Source organism: Apostichopus japonicus, chromosome 2, assembly GCF_037975245.1.
Source record: "Apostichopus japonicus isolate 1M-3 chromosome 2, ASM3797524v1, whole genome shotgun sequence".
Classification (NCBI taxonomy): domain Eukaryota; kingdom Metazoa; phylum Echinodermata; class Holothuroidea; order Aspidochirotida; family Stichopodidae; genus Apostichopus; species Apostichopus japonicus.
This window is the reverse complement of record NC_092562.1, coordinates 14,511,691-14,519,964: the sequence shown is the minus strand read 5'-3', so window position 1 is coordinate 14,519,964 and position 8,274 is coordinate 14,511,691. Positions and strand designations below refer to the sequence as shown.

General features: G+C 35.9%; 1 protein-coding gene and 1 non-coding gene across 2 annotated transcripts in view; one reads left to right on the top strand and one right to left on the bottom strand.

Moving 5' to 3' along the window:
* Positions 1-46: 46 nt before the first annotated feature.
* Positions 47-116, bottom strand: Trnal-uaa (transfer RNA leucine (anticodon UAA)). Its single transcript has one exon. It is a non-coding gene; the product is annotated as a tRNA-Leu (tRNA).
* Positions 117-1,589: 1,473 nt separating this feature from the next.
* Positions 1,590-8,274, top strand: part of LOC139979233 (putative ferric-chelate reductase 1) — a 34,031-nt gene continuing 27,346 nt past the window's right edge. The window contains exon 1 of the mRNA XM_071990002.1: positions 1,590-1,727. The gene's annotated coding sequence lies outside the window, so the exon portion shown is untranslated. The remainder of the gene's footprint in view (positions 1,728-8,274) is intronic.

Genomic DNA, 8,274 nt, shown 5'->3' with positions numbered 1-8,274 from the left:
TGAAAACGTAATGAGTTTGAAAATTGAGAACAGTGGAAAACCTTCCAGCCTCCACCGGGATTCGAACCCGGGCCTCCCGCTTTATGCGGACACCCTAACCACTAGGCTATGGACGCAGCGGTTCGAAACCGGTAAGAAAGGTCGTAATTCCACTGTAGACGTTTGTCACCTGTATCGAACAATACTAGTTCTGTTTTTGGTGACATATTTGCCTTACTCTACAGATCAAACATGATTCTAACCAACTCGAAGTCATTTGTGATTCCTAAAGCCGGATCTCGAAAGAGATACTTTCAACAGACTTATTACGTTTTCAATATATATATATATATATATATATATATATATATATATATATATATATATATATATATATATATATATATATATATATATATATATATATATATATATATATATATATTCAAAACGTAATGAGTCTTGGTGAATGGTCACCATGCATTGCCAACACATTACACACGAATTAAACAAGGGGCAAGGGTCAACATCTCCCAAAGTAATCAAACAATTAATAAGTAACTAAAATAAGTATGAAAATATGCGATTAAAAACAACAAAGATAATCAGTAAGGGTGACACAGCAATAATGAAATACGGCTTGAGCAAATTTCAACCTGATCACCTCATATACAGAGTGAAATATATGGTACATCCCATATACCTGGTCGGCATGACAGCAAGTTAACTATTACAGTATTAATGTAAAGTGAACCTTCCGAGACGTAGACATTAATATGCAACTGAATGCTTAATATACGACCAACTGACTATGTTACTCATACAGCAATAACACAGTGCTCCACAAATAAGTGAAACTGTCTATCCCTATTCGGCATAGCATTATATATATATATATTAGAAGCTGATTGCCCTAGTTCCACTACGAACATATCCAAATAGAGGAGAGTGATTAACTCTAAATCATAACTCTAGAAACTCTAAAAATATAAATATCAGACACACAAAGCCCGAAAATTATTGAACATATAGTAACTTCATGTCGCAAAATATAGCACCAGATTGCATCTAAGGACCCTTAGTTAACCAAAAAGTTCTCAGGGGGCCCCTCTCCCCAGGACAACATTCAAATAAACACTGTGCCCCCTAATTAAGTGCTGTACCCTCCGTGTGCACCCCACCCCTTAGATTGAATTGTCTGGCGACGCCACTGAATTCGACTGTTATAATCCGTCGGTTAAGTTTTTACCTAAACATTTCTAAAGAAAGCAACCTATGTGTGCCGTCAGTCCTCCTCCTTCCCATCGCCAGGTTCTGTTCTGATTGACTGCAGATCTTCCTTCCCCTACCATATTAATCTATATCGAGTATATGAGCTTTTCAAATTCACACCACGGACGTAATTCCGTGACTAACACGTGCAGTACTCAGTTTCAACCACTGATCTGTACAGATCAGTGGTTTCAACATGGAGCTATAAACATATAGCTCCATGGATTTCACACAAGTTCCGATCTAGCTTATTCATTTAGCTGTAATTCCACACAAAAATGACAACCTTAATTGTTACCGGTAACATCCTGGGGAAGTCGATCGACTCGAAATTGCCACTGTAATGACTGCTAGGTTCAAACTTAGAAAGGTTCGAGTCGCACTTAGTTCAATGTGTTATGATCAGTTGCAAGGTAGTTCCGACCTTACTTCTCCGCAGTGATCTGAGAGACATCGTATCAAATTACCCATTTATGGTAAGACTAAGATATTATAAATAGTTTTGTTCCTTACATGATTGTGATTCACGCATGTTCAAATCAATTTACTTCTCGCAAGGCCTTGCCAAAACGTCAGACTATTTGTTGTTGTTTTATTAGTGGTACCACTACCAGCACACAGATCTGTACGGTTTTGGTACTACTGACTGTTTTTCATCAGAGGGTTACTCTAACGTTAATCAAGGCATATGGCTATTCTACCGTAAAACTACTAGGATGGTGACTTCGAAGTTCGCCCACTTAAGACTTAAAACACCCCAAAACTAAATCTTCTGGTATAAATCATTTGAAAATATACTTCATATGGTGGGAGAATTTTGTTATAGTACGATACACGGCCAAACTTTCTTTCCTGCAAACTGTTTTCACGTTGTTTTCCAAGAAGATTCTTCGTGATTGTGGAACTGGTATTTCTTGCTAGAGTATTGCGAATTTCGGCCACGCAACCTACAGTGTGGCGCTGGTAAAAATTGGTGGCGCTGTTGCTCTTTCAGTAATTATAACAGACTTCATAGATCTTCGTCATTTTATTGACAAATATGTAAGTAATTTCTTGCACACGGGTCATTTTGGAGAGAAAATAACTGTAGCTTCGTACTTTTTGGTGAAATTTGGCTCTTCCTGTAGGTTTTCATGGTGAAAATCGTGTATTTCTTAGGGTGCCCGAACTTCGCAGTATGGCGAACTTCGCAATACTGACTATACTAGGAAATACGTAATACTAATATTAATAATCAATACAAAAAGGTCACGCACTACGGTGATGTACGAGAACGTTGAGTTTCGAGTTAAAATACTATCCTTTGATTTAAATTTATTATTAAATACAATAAAGAAGAACTAGAAAGAGTAATATTGGGATGCTTCTTTACATTGGACACAAACACTTAAGAAATGGGGGCCGTGTCATTCCACCATAGAAAATGTGATCTTTCCGCCATAGAAAAAGTGCCATTCTGCCATGTTACTCAGATGGCTGTAAAGCCCTTTTGTATGGCAGAAAGAGCACATTATTGTGGGGGCACTGTAGGCCTATTTGCACTGTATACTGCTTCGCTTCACACTATCTAGGCCCGCAAAATCCACAAAAATAGATCAACAATCAAAATCGGTCTTTTTAATTAACAAATATACCTATGGCGGAATGGCACAGGAACCTTTTGAACTGTAGTATTGAAAGGAGAAAACATCATTTTCTTGTATACTGAATGAATTTCAAAAATTAATTCAACCATTTACTAAAAGACAGAGTTAACACATTCCTAAATTTTGGAAAGTCTTTCTTTTCCTTGAATTTTTTCATGCCAGGCCTAACAACAAGTGTAAGCCTAGCCTAGGCCTAAATATACCATTGGCCCAGGGCTTTGTCAGTTTGGTGGAATCTGATGATGCATCATGGAAATCATATACAGTAGTTGGAGGATGAACATTAAACCACAGAGCAAAATCAAAGAGATCATCATTACCTTTGACCTTTAAAAGAGCAGTCATTGTCTTTTGCATCACAAGTTAACCAGACCATACTTCTGTACTTTGCCAAGTTAAAAATGCCATTGAGACGATCTGCATGATCTAACAAAATGGGAAAAGATCGCTGAAATAATGAAAACTAAACCTGCCAACCAGTGATCTAATACCTAGAGCATGTTGAAAGGAGTCGTATTAAATGAGTAAGCCAGGGATCTGCCTTACTTCCTACATATGCCTTCAAATTTTTAATGAGTATGGGGGTCATCTGAGAAAACCCAACTTATCTGTTCGGACAATCAGAATCAGCTCTGTAGACTTTCCTGTTCGGACAATCAGAATCAGCTCTGTACAATCAGGCTGTGCGGCGATTGACCAAATGTTGACATCAGATTCAGATTGCATGTAACAAAATACATCCAGAAAGGTAAAATGATAAAATTGTTATCACCCCCAAAACTTGCATGAGCACTATCCACCAATCAGCACATCTCTCTTACGGTGTACATATTGGTCAATGTTTTTTCTTCTTCGGACAACCAAAATGTACTGTAAGACCCTGTTGTCCTAGCGACAACCAGAAAGAATCCGAAATAATTTGCCCCGCCATGGTTGGCTGTAAAGTACTAAAAATCTTTGCATATAGTTTGTTCATGTTGCATTTCTGGCATTCATGCAGTCCCATTAATGTTGAGTTGTGTAACTCGTTCCTTGTGAGCAATGTATATAACAGGAGGACCTAAGCATACATATTAACTTATGTAGCCTAGCAAAGTAATATATTTTGTAGCTTAGGCTATCCAGTTATATCTACTGTACAGGTACCCCAATAAACAAGTGAAGTAATGGTCCATATAAAGCTAATCAGAATTCTATTGTTCTGATGTGAGATCTCCAGTTTTCTTAATATTGTACACATGTTTACAGAGCATTGTGTATCTAGAATGAAGTCTACACTCAATATTTGGACTTAACCTCCAGCTTGAGCAGCTCTTGGCATTGGGTCATCCATTTTACCTAAAACTGATTGAGTTTTTTTACAAATACCATCGGTTGGTCATGTACAAGGAATCTCCATTTTCCTATTGCCAATTTAGCAATGTTACATTGGCTTTGTCAACAAAAAGTTGGTTAATGAATGAGCCCTGTACTTAACAGTAAAGTCTAGATTATTATCAAAAAGATCACAAAAGGAGAGTTCAGCCTTCAAAGAACATTTGCCACTTTGACATCGCAGATCACCTACTGCTGTGATTCCTACTACTAGGAAGAATTGAGGAATTAAGCAAGCCAAAACTAGGTTATAATCAATAAACCATATCTTCAGACAAGAGATGACATGGGATTTCAACTAACAGTGTGGAATATTTTTCTTTAAATATTGTCTCAGTCTGGCACCAGAAAATCCCTTTAATGTTTAGTTGATTCCATTTTTCACACTTTTACTAGTTTAACTTGTTATTATTATGATTACATAGGCAGTCACGAATAAGAAAGCAAAATTGAAAAATTGACTAACTGTGCTTTTGCATAATTTTTATGAAATGAAAAGTTGGCTACTTTTAGTTTCAGTATGCTTTTCAACTACTGTACAATATAATTTCACTTTGGTATCAAACAGCATTTTCAGAAAAAAATTGTAAGAATTTGATATGTATACCTAAAGCTGCTTTAAATATATGACCAACAGGTTACAGTGAACATTTTCAACTGAATAATTTATAAGTTGCACTCTTGATTCGATTAAGCTGGTACTGGCTCTTGAAGGAATCCTGAAGTACTGGCCTGTACAGGACGTAACTTGGTATGACATAGAACATAATATTCGTGAGGATATTTGAAGTTGGGTGACATGGTGTCTCTCAAACTCCCTGATGTACTGTGTACTGTGTAGTTAATGAAGGTTAAGTATATATCTAGATAGATACAGTAGTAGCTCTATTGAAGTCATACTAGATTATTATGCTCATGGAATGAACACGTGAACATTTAATTATACAAGAATTATGTGCAGCCGATGTTTTAATAACAGATTTTGTTCAGTAAAGCACACTTGCTGTGTCTATTTTTTCTTTGTTTAAACAGATTATGTACACCAGCTGTGCTACTTCTGTAAAATACAGCTACTTTTATGGATTATATAATTATAATATTTGGCATTCTTGTCAGTAATTGATGCTGAAATCCCATACAGTAATCACTGTACACTGTAGCACTAGCTATGCAATTTACAGTCTTTTGACCGTCAAGTAGCAATTCAAATAGTATAGGATTAATTGATCCAATTCTTATTTTTTATAAGTATTACCATTTGATTTGTATTGCTTTTTAGTGCTTGATAGGTAAACATACCATACACAGTATATGAGGAAAATTTTTGAAGTGTTTTTAAAGTTGACCTTTAATCAGTATCTTGAATCAGAATTGAATTAACCCGAGTGACACAAGTTGCCAGTGTAAAAGTCTAAAAAAATGGATTATAAATAATTCATCCCTATTTCCTACAGTTTGATATGCTGTAGTAATGTAGCAGGCTTTCAGTAAAAGCAGACAAAAATTTTTTTTTTTATGTGTGTGAGGTTGGAAATTTAAGCTTTTAATGTGCTAAGTGGGAACTATTTGTCCATGGCCTATTTGCAAAGTGCACTGATGCAGTGCCACTTGAGGAACCTTTTAATAAAATGTGTGAGTAAACTGGTAGGGAGTCCTTTTGATTTAACAGCAAAATTAAAGAACATTTTGGGAATTGGAAATTACTTTAAGATGCCTTTAATGTCGATACTGTACTGCAACACAGCAATAACCTAGCACTGCACAAGTTGTACACTCTTGCTCATGCTTGGAACCTTGAAATTTGTAACAACATTTCTCTTAACCCTTCTCTTTCCCTTACGAGGGGATCAAGTTCTAGTTTGTTCTCATACTCATCCCAGTTTTAACCATGGCGGTAAAAAACAGATGTTTAAACCTACTGGTTACTCTACAAGTGTGGAATGGTGATTGAAACTAAGTACTATGTGAATATCACATGGCATTGTTAGCATGCAGGGATGTGCTCAGGAATATCTGAGTGCCGGGCGGATTTGTGCAGTAGTGTGATCCACGCCCCAGAGGAGGGTTCTAAGGGGTGGGGTGTCCCCCTCCCCTTTGGATTTTTTTTGCAAGTAAGCTAAGGGGACAAATGGTGCAAAATCTTTTTCCTATTCCGGATCTAACTTCTGTGCCAAGAATCCTCCCATATTTTGGTAATTTGGTAAAAGTCTTTAAATTAATCATCAAAACTAGTGTGGGGCAGAAATGTTTAAAATACTGTTTGTGCCGGGCGGCATTCAGAACTGCCACTGGAAGCAGCAGCCCGAAGTGAGCACATCCCTGATCGTGACACTAACCGTAAGGAAGCAATCCAACAGATTTTAATCACGGATCATAATATGCACTTCAATGAAACGGCAGTCTATTCACAGGCAATATTATGAACTTAGTTTTATAATCAATTTGTACTGTAATTTGGCAGGAACTTTGACCCCCTGGGGAAGAGAGAGAAATATATACAATACTAGTATCTGACCAACTGTACTGGGAGCAAATTTAGTTCGTTCAAAATTTGTACTCGTTTTGTCAGCTTAAGAATTAATCATACTTTGGGTTGTTCCATTATTCATTATCTGTTGAAGAAATATTGATAAGATCCTTGAAAATTGGCTGCGTCATGGTAAAATCTCACCAGTGATCATGCCTTGCATCATTCATTAAATACAAAACTGTGTACATACATACTGTACTTATGATGGTATTGATTTTGTTTCTGCTTGAATGAACTTGGGTGTGTATATGAGCCGTGTAGTACTGTACCAGTCACAGAGGACTACTACCAAGTATATACTATGATTCCTGTTATGAAATATATAACAAGAAAAGAAAAGAAACTAAAAAATTAGAAAAAAAAATGTGCATTATAAGTCGTATTATTATCATTATTTCTATTAAAGACAATTTTCAAAAGTACTATTCTGTGGGGTTTTGATATTTTAAATTATTTTCAAACAAATAGGAATCTTGAATAATTTGAATTTGTCTCTTTCTGTTTGCTGTCAGGGATGCAGTGATTAAATTATATATATATATATATATATATATATATATATATATATATATATATATGATACTATACGATACAATATATGATCCTGTACATATTATGATATCATATATGACACAGCACTATTGCACTGCACACTTAACTGTAGGTATGTCAGTACCAGCATCACAGTTTGGGAAAGTTTTAACTTGTGCACCAAAATCATTTTACAGACATTGAGGAGGCTTTAATGTAAATACTAAGTATGCATGTCTCGATTCAACGAAATACGTTAGATTACTAATGAAGATGAAGAAAGGGTGACCGCAATTTGACTCTCTAGAAGTTTCTCATATATATGGCAGGCATATATCATATCTCATATGCAGTATGGCAGGCATATCATTTCTTTCAACTTTAGACAGTACAATAGATGTGTAATATTAATGAATAACCCCAATTAAGAACAAGCAACAAATACTGCATTAATACTCAGACTTATATAATATATATTACACCAACATGAATCAAAACTAAAACAGACATTAGCATGTGAAAATCTTGCCTCGCTTCCCTTTGCATGCCTCAGATTCCTTTATTAAGACCAACCCAGTTACAATGCACCAGTTTCACACTTGTCACCCTGCATACATGTATTAACTGTATACTTAACACTATAAAACTGCACAAAACTCCAATATTACACCAAGTTACCCAAATATGATAGCCAATAATTTACTTAGAGAGACAAACAATACCCATGAATTAAAGAAAAACACATATATCTGAAATTTAACTGACTCATGGACAATCCTTGAACATCTATTCAGTGGATGATATTTTGCCAACCATAAACTATATGGTCTTTCAAAGCAGGTGTCACTGTTGCATGACATGTAATTCTCAATGCAACTCATAGAAAACACCTTTCATATAGGAAGAAGAACTGCACACTAAACTACTGTGGAGACTCATCTG